At 47.6% G+C, this 11,707-nt stretch overlaps 1 protein-coding gene across 1 annotated transcript in view; it reads right to left on the reverse strand.

Moving 5' to 3' along the window:
• myt1lb (myelin transcription factor 1-like, b) overlaps nt 1-11,707 on the reverse strand; it is a gene marked incomplete at both ends in the record, with an annotated part of 94,228 nt that overhangs the window by 62,946 nt on the left and 19,575 nt on the right. The gene's annotated exons all lie outside the window — the stretch shown is intronic.

An 11,707-nucleotide genomic window follows, 5' to 3' on the forward strand; every position in this document is an offset into this window, starting at 1 on the left:
GTCTAAATAGCAGATCTACAGGCTCACAACGCGGCACATTGCGACACGTTGTGAGCTTATAGATCGGTTTTCGATTAGCTGAAGTATAAAGTAGGGTTTACTTGGATAATGTATGTTTTGTATGTATGGTATGAATTTGGCAGAGAGGCAGTTTCTGCGCGGCCTGCCACTGGAATGATGGCAGTGCCGGAAGGCTCCCACACCACAGTATCTGACTGCACACCCCCACTAGACAGCCTCTGTGTGCTATAGCACGGTTTGTTTACGGCACCGGGGGTGGTGGGACGGAGAAAAAAAATCCAAGTTTATTTAACCAAGCTTTATTGCACCCATAATCATTAGCTATCGAGCAATTATAATAAAGCTGCTCCCCCCCTTCTCAAGGAAAACAATTACAACAGAGTCAAAAATGTGGATTTGTCTGAAGAGAAAAAAAAAACTAAAACAAAGCTGTTCGATTCCATTTATATTCAGCTGTCATTTATATTCAGATAACACCCTTTTTTTCCTTCTTCTTCTTCGTTGGGGCAGAAGAGAAGATTGCTGTGCATAATACAGAAGCGTTGTGTTCGGTGGACTGATATGCCCTTGCTCTGACGTATGCCAACTGCGGCAAAACAATACCGCTCTCCTGGAATTGACTTTAAAGGGTGGGGGGGAGGGGGGGGGGGGGGACAGACCTGTGGTCTGATTAATTGAATCTTGCCAAGGCACCTCAGGTTTTAATGTATTCTCTGGCTCCCCTTGGCAGTAGGGGGACAGATTCTAATCTGATAATCTGATAATCTGTGTATTCGCTCAGGCTATTGATCACAGGGGCTTAATCCATTTCACTCATCAAACCTCTGGGAGCCTGGAGCCGAAACCTGACCCCCCCCCCATCCCCCTCCCCTCTCTCCCCTCAACCCCACCCCCCTCCAACGCTGTAGTAAGCTGTTTGAGTATTTGGCTTTCTGGGTGTGTTGTGTGTGTGTGGTGGGTGCACGGCGCGCACGCGTGCGTGATCACACTCTTGAGTGTGTGTGTGTCTGCTGCACACACATTTCATCAACCATGCCCCCACGCGTCCAGAATCCCGATGAGTTGTGCAGTTGTGTGTTTTGGCCATCAAATAAAGCCCCCCCTCCCGCCCCCCCCGTCCAGGCTACAGTGTAAGAGAGCTAAACATGCTTTGGGCAGGCTCACTCAGCTGTGAAATATCCCTGGTTCCAATTTTTCTTTTTTTCTTTTTTTTACAACCGCTGGATGTTTCCGCCGGCTCCGCGCTACTTAAAGAGTAAGACCTGATGTGAATGAATGGCGCAAGGCTGCGTAAAAGCCCCCGTTATGCTTTGGTGTCGCGGCCTGTGACGCGTGCCGAAAAATAGCCGACTTGCAGATTGGCTATTTCCTGCTGTGCAACGCACGCCCGCAACAAAGTACACATCGGACATTAAGAAGGAGAGTGACGGGTAGAAAAACAGTGGTGGTAAGTGAATGTGTACAGCTTTGATACTGGTGTTGGAGATGAGAAACAACCTGGCCAAAAAAGGGCTTATTTTATTACCCACCCCACCCCGACTCACTGGAGAGATTGTGAATGGAATTGTTGGGATCCCATTTCTAGTGCTTTCTCTCTGCTTCAGTGTGTTTCACCAAGTCTGTGGAATATGTCAGTGTGTCCTAGAACTCTGATATCTCATCTATTGTGCTACGCACGCACTCTCTCTCTCATTCGCTCTCTCTCTCTCTCTCTCTCTCAGAGCTCGGACGTCCATCAGTCAGTCAGTGTCAGGTCGGGCTGGCAGGCTCAATCTCACCCGGCCTGGGGATTCCTTAATGGTCTGACCCCCCAGTACCCCCCGAACCGAGGGCCTCATTTCATTAATCTAAGCCCACATGGAAACTCATTCCCTGCCTGACAGCCAGACCTCTCCCCCTGGGCGGCGGGGAGGGTCTGGGGGACAGCGGGGATGTGTGTGTGTGTGTGTGTGTGTGTGTGTGTGTGTGTGTGTGTGTGTGTGTGTGTGTGTGTGTGTGTGTGTGTGTGTGTGTGAGAGAGAGTGTGTGCGCACGAGCGTGTGTGCCGCAGCGCTGTGATCAATAGTGCTTGTGACCAAACATCTCAAAAGCACATTAAAATGCCACTCATCCTGGCCCCGTTCCGGGGCCCTCTCCAAATAAATCAAGGGCCGGTCCCAGCAGGTTAGCGGCTGCCAAGGCAGGCAGGCTGGCAGGAGAGGAGGATAGGTGAGTGGGAGGGAGAAGGGGGTAGAGAGAGAGAGAGAGAGAGAGAGAGAGAGAGAGAGAGAGAGAGAGAGAGAGAGAGAGGGAAAGAGGTCTGGGAACGGGAGATAGAAATTCGTCTCGCGCCCTCTACCCTTTTTTGTCCTCCCCATCTGCCGGCCCGATCTCAGATAGCTTCTTTGTTGCAGCATCGGCTGGAGGATTCACAGCGAAACCCTGCGTGTTCATTTAACTCAGAGAGTGCACAAATTCAACCAAATGGACCCGGTTTTTAATAGCAATTCAGTATTGTTTTATGTTTTGGATGATTAGTAGTTTTTTTATTTTCTATTTCAGTAGTTCACTTTGTATGATATAACTAAGGTTGCCATCTTTGCATTAGAAAAGGTTTGATCTGCATGGGAATGCTGTTATTGACAAAGCAAAGGAAGCCAGTACCTCCATATTGTCTCGGCTTGAAACCTCATCATATGTCCATATTTCTCTTTTAGGATTCAATATATCTGCTACTTTTGATACTTTTGTGTGATGCTGTAGTATGATTAAGTGGGCCGTTCATTTACGAAAAAAAACACTAGTTGAAATATGGAGATAAGAGGTTTCTGCCCGACAGCAACGATATGAAGTATATTGTTTACATTTTTAGTTCTCTCAGAGTTACAAATGGATAAATCAACACCGGGGAATCGCAGGGATTTGTGCTGCAACAATGGGCCAATGGCGCTTAGCATTCTATGCTACGGCTGCAGTCTTTGACCGTTATTAAGCGCACAACACCTGAAAATGCTAAAAAAGAGCCTGCTAGAGATGCTAATTGCTGTCCAACGCCAGCTATAATGGATGGCAAATAATAGCTGCTCGCTTCTGTATTTTGTTCATTGGACCTTTGAGAAGGTTCAAGTGCCTTTCAGCGCTCTCCATTATGACCACACATACAACAAATAGGCTTTTTGATGGCGAACGCGGGATGCACATTTAAAAATCTAACGAGCGCTAAGCGCGCCGCCTACGTACAGCACAGACACTAACCCAGTGGTTTTAAAAGTGGCGGCCCCCGGGGGGGTGCCAGCCAAAATAAAAGCCAGAATAAAAAAAACATAAAATAATTTGCATTTAAATTCTAATTCAATTCATACGATTATTGTGGCGTCCCTATTTTGGTCACGTTACTATTGTCAAATATTCTTTTGAACTTTCCAAAATTGTGAAAATAGCAGATATATAAGCTGCTGAGACGCGTTGTGCGCTTGTATTTTTTGAGTCATTTCACAATAGGGGGGGGCCGCACAGCCAGAGCCTATGGGGGTCCTCGGCAGGGGGAGTAGGCTGTGAAGCACTGCCCACCTCTATGTGTCCCTCGCTTACAAGAAAGAAGAAAAAATAATAATAACTCCACTTCAGTATAGGCTAATCGGTGACTCGTATGCATGATATGCAAATGAGTCTCCATTGCACTCATTAAAGGGGCGTTGCAGGAACAAAAAAAACAACAACGTGGGTCTCTGAGGTGGGGTCTTCCTGTCCCTGAGCTGTCAGGTTACTGTGACATTGCGAGTGGGTGTGTGTGTGTGAGGGTGAGCGTTCGCTCCCCCGAAGCCCCCGGCGATGAGTAAACCGCGGGAAGCCCCCCACAGCACTGCCGCCCCCCCCTCCCCCACGTTCCTTGCGGCTCTGTCACACACACCGCGACCTCTGCCTCGCTGACGCCCGCTCGCCCGTCATCATACGCCACCGCATTCCTCTAAGCGCGCCGAGCTCGGCAATTAAAATTCCGCGGGTAATGAAGTGCCACTGAAATGAATAAATAAATGTAATATGAGAGAGGAAAATCGGCCAGGCATTGTGTATTTAGAGCAGTGGTTCTCAAAACTTTTTACTGTCAAGGGCCCTCCCCCCAAAATTGATATTTATTTGGCCCACGGACCCCCATCTGAAAATGTTTTGTGCCAGGGTTCCCCCAGAAGAGAAGATTTGTGTTTTGTTCGTTTTTTTTTTTTTTTTTCTCAAAAAATACAAACAAATTGCGGATGTACAAGCTGAGCTTATATATATCTGCTGTTTTTGAATAGCCAGCGTATAACAGGTGTAGAGACCACGGAGAGGAAGGGAAAACACCATTACGAGTTTTTTTCCCCCCCAGTTATATTTTTTGTGTGTGCAGCGCGACCTCCTTCAGGAGAGAAGAGCATGTTGCAACGAGAGGTAGCAATCAAAACAGGAAAGAGCCTCGTATCACACAAAAAAAGGCCACTTCATATTTATGGAGTGGGCATCCTGGGCATTACAAGATGAAACAAATTCTATTACAGCGCAAACAAGTGGCCCCTTTAACGCTTGGGGGGGGGGAGAAAAGAAAAACAACAACAACATAAAAATAAAAAAAATGAAAAAACATCCGAAAAGGCTGCAGAGAGGCTTTCTGTTTCTTGTTTTTTTTTTGCATAAAAGCAAAGGTAAGAGATCTGAGAGGATAAGGGGGGGGGGGGGGGCGAGGTGACGTGACGTGAGGCGGGTATCTCTCGGAGGAGGAGGAGAGATACCCGTTTGGCTAATTTTAGGCGACAGTTGAGGGACTGCTGGAATGTGACAAGCGTTTCCACGCCGCCTTTTATTAGCAGTCATATTAGTAAGGCTGTTCTCGGCGGGGGCTAAAGCTTTGGCCCAGTCATTAGTATCCGCCGCTATTTGTCTCCCTGCCACTGGGACGAGGCTGCATGCCACTATACCGCCGCCTTCTTCTAAGTTCTGCCTGCCCTTCCTTCCTTCCTTCTTTCCTCCTTCCTCCCCCCTTCCTGTTTCCCTTGCAGCATCTCTCTCTTCCTCCCTCCATTCCACGTTATATCATTCTACCCACCCCGACGCCCTGCCACTCTTCCTCCCTCGCCACTCCCTCTGCTCTCTCGTTTACGTCGTCCCTCAATATTTCACCTATATTCTCTTCTTCCATCCCTCCATCATTTCCAGTGGTGGAGAAAGTACTCCCGATATTTAGCTTTAAGTAAAAGTATCAATACTGCAATACGGAAATACTCTGTTACACGTAAAAGTCCGGAATTAATAATGTACTTGAGTACAAGTACAAAAGTATTGGCATTAAAATGTACTTAAATAACCAAAAGTAAAAGTACTAAAATGTTTGAAAATAGCAGATCTACAAGCTCACATCGCGATGCGACGCGTTGTGAGCTTGTAGATCGGCTATTTTCAAATAGCCTAGGTATAAAATAGGGCTAAAGTGGTTAATGTATGTTTTATAATGTAATCATTTATATCTGCAAAGTAACTAGTAACTAAAGTTTTAAAATAATTGTAGTGGAGTAAAAGTACAATATTTGCCTCTGAGATGTAGTGGAGTAGAAGTAAAAGTATAGACAATTGGAAATACTCCAGTAAAGTAAACCTCAAAATTGTACTTAAGTACAGTACTTGAGTACATGTATTTAGTTACTTTACACCACTGATCATTTCTCTCTCTCTCTCTCTCTCTCTCTCTCTCTCTCTCTCTCTCTCTCTCTCTCTCTCTCTCTCTCTCTCTCTCTCTCTCTCTCTCTCTCTCTCTCTCTCTCTCTCTCTCTCTCTCTCTCTCTCTCTCTGTCTCTCTGCCATGTCCCTTATTTTCATATTTTGTAATATCCCCTCATCTGCGCTCTTACACCAGATTCTCTCTTATTTCCACCACTATGTCTTGTCGTCTCGGCACGTCTCTCTCTCTCTTTCTCTCTCTGGATATCTCTGTCTCTCACCTCTGACTGCGGCCCCCCCTCCCCACCGCCCCCATATCCAACAGAAGGATCTATAGACTCGTGTGGCAGAGCCCCCCCCCTCCCCCGTCTCCATGGTGATACCCTCCAGAAATCCAGGAGGGATTCACCATCCTTGCAGACGAGAAGAAGAACGAGAGAGAGAGATAGAGACGGAGAGAGGGAGAGAGAGAGACAGACACACACAGAGATACAGAGACAATGAGAGTGAGAGACATAGTTATAGAGGGAGAGACAGGGACAGAAGGAGACTGTTAAAATGAGAGCTGTGATGAAAATATAGGGGAAATAAAGATAGAGAGAGACACAGAGAGACAGGGGAGAGAGATGGCGCGTGCATACATGCATTTTACGTGTGTATGAGCGCGGTTTATGGCATGCCAATGCCTGTGCATGTGCCTGCATACTTCTGCACGCGTGTTCTAAAAATCGAAAAATGCATGGGTGAATGGTGAAAATGTGTGAGAGAGAGAGAGAGAGAGAGAGAGAGAGAGAGCGAGGGAGTGAGATAAAGAGAGAGAGAGAGAGAGAGAGAGAGAGAGAGAGAGAGAGAGAGAGAGAGAGAGAGAGAGAGAGAGAGGGATCATTTCAGAGCTGTCAGTGTTTCTCCCACTAGCAGAGGAGAACAAAAGACAGCGCCTTGGTGCAGGAGGCTCAGTGCATGGCAGACACTGCAATTTGGGCGTTTTCTGGCGTTTCTCTCGCTCCAGCTCACATATATAGGCTGCAACGGCTCATTCACTCATGCACACATGCACGCACGCACACACACACACAGACACCGCAGAATGACTGTCGGTCTGTCTAAAAACTCATGAAATATTACTTCACAGCTAGCTGCGGTATCAAAATAATCCTCGGTGTCAGTGAAATTTATATCGTGTTTCTTCTGCACTGCAATAACGACCACTTTCGGGCTTGGGCGCCGAAATTTCAGATTATTTCAGGATTTACGAGTAATGCAAGAAGAACACGAGAGCAGTAATGTAACAGAATCCAATGACTGTGGACTCGACGCATCACGTCGCCTTTCTTTATCCATAAACAAAGAACGTCACAAAGGAATGTTGAGAACAAGAAAGTAATACATTTTTCACCTATAATTACATGCCCAAAATAGGGACACCATGTTGCAATAGTTAAGTCTATCTCTGGGCTTTATAAACATTTAACCAATGAAAAGTATTAACAAGCTCTTGTGACAAAAATAATAACGACATTCGATCCACTGAAACTCGCATTCTCTTTTTTTCAGCGACGACAAGCAGCAAGGAATCGTCTAAATAAGAGGAGGTGACCCAGATCCAGTTCACTGGCTCACAAAGCCTGCTGTGGGGCACATATGCCTCAGTCTAACCCTTACATGTCTACCCCTCGAGTCACTGAACCCAGCTCCCGTATTAACCTAATCCGCTGCCCATTGCACAGCCTCGACTCAGTGCCATAGTAGCTCTATGCAATCCCAACCCAACGTCAGTGTCCTTATATGCCCCACAGTGTGTGTGTGTGTGTGTGTGTGTGTGTGTGTGTGTGTGTGTGTGTGTGTGTGTGTGTGTGTGTGCGTGCGTGCGTGCGTGCGTGCGTGCGTGCGTGCGTGCGTGCGTGCGTGTGTGTCTAGTTTCTGCCTTATCTAGAACACAGTAAGAGCCTCAAAGCTTGCCTTAAGCCCCAAACTTAACATCACGGAGATAGGGGTGGTTAACTGCAGCAAAAAAAAGCAACACCAAGTCAAACCATCACAGCCGCAAGCCCCATCTTCCCTCCTCCGATTCCCTCTCCCCAAAACCATACACTAAGACCCTCCACCCATTCCCCGCCAATGGCAAGCCTTTTGACTGCATCTCCAGCCTGCCAAAACACCTTTTTTTTTTATTGTGGGAGAACGTTTCCCCTCACAGGTGTGTCTGTGCCTCTGTGATACCACGTCCACCTGAAACATTTCAGGAGCAGAGGGACCTCGGGATTGAACCAAGGGCAGTACAGACAGAATGAGACAGGCACAGTATGTTCACCCACCGTGCTAACCTCGGGCTGGCTGTTAGTAGCACGGCAAGAACCCGAGTTTTTTTTGTTGTGCCCAGTTCCCCCGCCGGCGGTGAGGGACTAACATAGAAGTTGGGAACAATGTGATGTGTGCGACTAAGGAGAAATTCAGCGTCCATTTTTCAGTGCTGGGCTGAAAGTGGAACGGTGCAGTTATTTTGAGCCACCACAAGAGGTGTAGCTTACTTTGCACAGATATCCTAACATAGGCATATACACCACCTGCAGGAGTGGCATATATTATGTTTGGCTTTTTTAGAACGATGTGGTATATCAAATTAGCTTTAATGCACTCTGTATGGGTGGTTGGCCTCTGTGATTTCAGGCTCTGTCGAAAGGAATGGAATATTGGGGTTGTGTACTTCACGTAGATGGATCTGGTAGAATATTGATATGTGCATCATACAAGCCAATTTGCATGATTTGGTGCTGGAAGTCCTGAGCAGCAAAGCTAATCGGGCAGCAGGTTCTGCCGGTGTAATGCAGCTATCTGTCATCCCGGAGCTAAATTCACTCCTGGATTAGCCAGGTAAGGAGTCTCTCCACCGGCGTAATGACTTCAATCAATCACCGCGGCACGGAGACATACAGAGAGGCCAGCTAGTTAGCCGCCGCCATGCACCCGGCAGCCATTTTGGAAAAGGAATTCCGCCAGTCAATCCATTTGTCTGTGTGTGAGCCATAGAGGAGGGTTGTCACATGAACAGCTGGGTGTTTTTTTTTCCTTTTTAGCTGGATGTGTTGAGAGAGACAAACTGCAAGGGCAAAAAAAAAAGAGAGAAAGTAAATTTGATTGTGAAGGGAATGCAAATGATATTTATTTCGCTTTCCCCCTTTGGCTCGCCCACTGAATAAATCAACGCTACTGTATCACGCCACTTACAGGCATGATCTATCCCCTTAGACGACGACAAATTTCGCAGCTGAAAACACTGAACAAAAACAGTGTAAGGACATGAACACAAAAAGAAGTGTTAAATAGCTCAAATAGCAATCATTGTTGTAGTCTCCCCGTCTCTCCAGCTCTTTATCAAACACAGAATGCATTTTCAGGTCGGGAGAGACAACTCATATAGGATACAGGATAAACAAGTGAAATTGGACCCGATGTAACCAAACAATGGAGCAGACCATTTTGGAATTGGAACACTATAAAATTGAAGCTGAAAAATGGGTTCCCTTTCCAGATTGGATGAAAATGTATTTTCTGTTTATTAAGGCGCTGGAGAGACAGAGAGACCCCCTGTTACAGAACAAGCACCCTACAGCACGGACAGATCAGAATAAAGAGCTTCAACTTTTTGTTTTAAACCGAAAAAAAGATCACTTACAAGCATCTATAATTAATTCTCCGTTCTACAACCGTGTCGTCAGTCGGGGGGGGGGGGGAAAGCCGACCTACAAGCTCACGACACACATGGCATCAGGCTTCAGACCCACTCTGTCCTCGGTCTTGTTTACCAGGCTAGACCTGGCTCCATCTCTCCAGCGGAGAGAGGAGGGCTCTTGACAGTGATGTAATTTACTTGGCAGCTGGCTCCGATGGGAGGGCTGGCCAGGGGGTGGCCAGCGGGGAGGGAGGGCAGGAGTGTGTGTGTGTGTGTGTGTGTGTGTGTGCGTGTGTGTGTGTGTGTGTGTGTATGTGTGTGTGTGTGTGTGTGGGAGGGAGGCGGACAGCGGTCAAAGGTCAAGGCCCGGAGTGGGCCCTAAGCGGCTGCTCGTCCTCCCACTCCCCTCTGCCCCCCCCCCCCCCTCCAACACCATACCACCCCTTCCCGTGCCCACGTCCCACTGGCGCGCTCCGCTCTCTCACTGCACATGATCTGTTATTCCCTTTGATGCCTCTCCACCGGGAGGAGGAGGAGAAGAGAGGGGGCAATAAAGAAAGAAAAAAAAACAGCGTAAACACCACCTGTTTTATGGGTTGACGCTGAAACGGTCGGGGAGGTGGTCCGCTGGATCGTCGTGATAGAATGGGAGGTATGGGGGGGGGGGGGGGGGGCATGTAGAATAAGGCGGGGAGGGGGCAGGGGGGTAAAGTCACATGAGTGTGCTATTGTAAATTTGGGGGGGCTTGGCTTAGAAATGCTTAAAGAAAATGTGCTTTATGTTGTATGAAACACTTCAGTCCGATATACTTTGTACGTGGTCCGATACATAGCGAAAATAGGCGATCTACAAGCTCACAAATTGATGCATCACGATGTGTTGTGAGCTTGTAGATCTGCTATTTTCGCTACTTTTGGAAATGAAAAAAGGCGAGAATGTAAAGAATGTAAAGAAATAAATTGGGACGCAAGTGTTAATGTAAGTAATGCATGTGAGCGTTGAAAAACAGAGCATCTTGCTTGTCGATGCTGTGAGGACGGGATCATGGCCTCCCCGACATGGTCGAGGCAGATGGCCGCCCCCCCCCCCCCCCCCCCCCCCCCCCCCCCGCCTGGTTCTGCTCGAGGTTTTCGAGTTTTTCCTTGCCATCATCGCCAAGCGCTTACTCATGGGGGCCATCGGTATGGTCTCTCTCGACCTGCTCTACATATAAACTGTCTTGTGGTAACGCGTTATGATTTGGCGCTATATAAATACAATTAATTGATAGATTGTTTGACACTATTCAGGCCGCTCAGCATATAGTAACATTACCACTTTAGCATACCATGGAATGAATGCACAGTAGGTTGCCGGTGTGGTTTTACAAAGGAGAAGAAAAATAACAATCTCCGACCAAATCCTACCGCTCAAACGAAAGACAGCGGAACAAAACGGTATCGCAGCCTATAACTCGCCATACCCTAAAGGCTTTCCGGTTCAGTCGAGATTGTGCGAGCCTTTGACAGTAATGACAGATCCCCTCCATCTCCACTCTTCGTCGCCCTCCGCACACACTTCCCTCTTCTTTTCTGCTGATACAAAGGCTCCCAATTAAATATGGAAATTTCCTTTTCGGCGACAGATACTTTCACGACGGGGGTCTGATGGCACAGAGGGCGTCTTTTTTGGAAGGGGTAGTGGCAGATTTTGATTAATGTGACCTTATCTGGGTTTGCACATGGAGGCAGAGGGGCGGATGAAGCTTGGCGGGGGTGGATGGCTGTCTGTGCTCTTCTTCTTCTTCTTCCCCTCCGCAGGTCTATTCTAGCTGAACTCACTCGGTTTTTCCCTTTTATTTATTTTTTTCTCCTCTCCCCCTGTTTCCCATCTGACGTTCTCTAACCCCATCATCGTCTGTTTCACCTACCATCCCTCCTCCTCGCCATCCTCATCCTTTCATGGTTCATGTGGTCCTGCTCTATCTATGTCAGACTGAAAACTGTTCTTTTACCTCTCCTGTTTCCACTCTTATGGCCGTTCTGTATCCCTTCTTACTACATTTCACCTCTACTCCCTGTCTCTCGTCTCCTCATAACCTCCCCTCATACATCTCCCCTCCCCTCCCCTCTCCTCTCCTCTCCTCTAGTCCAGGCTAGACTGAGGGTGCAGCAGCACTGCTCCCCCTGTCGCCCGGCTCCCACCTGGCCCAGTTCCAACGCTTTTTACTGAGTGCTATCTGTCAAGTTATGAATAATACAGGCCCAAGGCTGCCGCTAGCTTGCTAGCTAGCTACGTGGAATCCAAATGAGGTCTACAGCAGGAAGAGAGCACTTGACTTTTAGCTCAGCAACACGCTTCCCCTACCA

Source organism: Gymnoscopelus microlampas, assembly GCF_963454915.1.
Source record: "Gymnoscopelus microlampas genome assembly, chromosome: 20".
Classification (NCBI taxonomy): domain Eukaryota; kingdom Metazoa; phylum Chordata; class Actinopteri; order Myctophiformes; family Myctophidae; genus Gymnoscopelus; species Gymnoscopelus microlampas.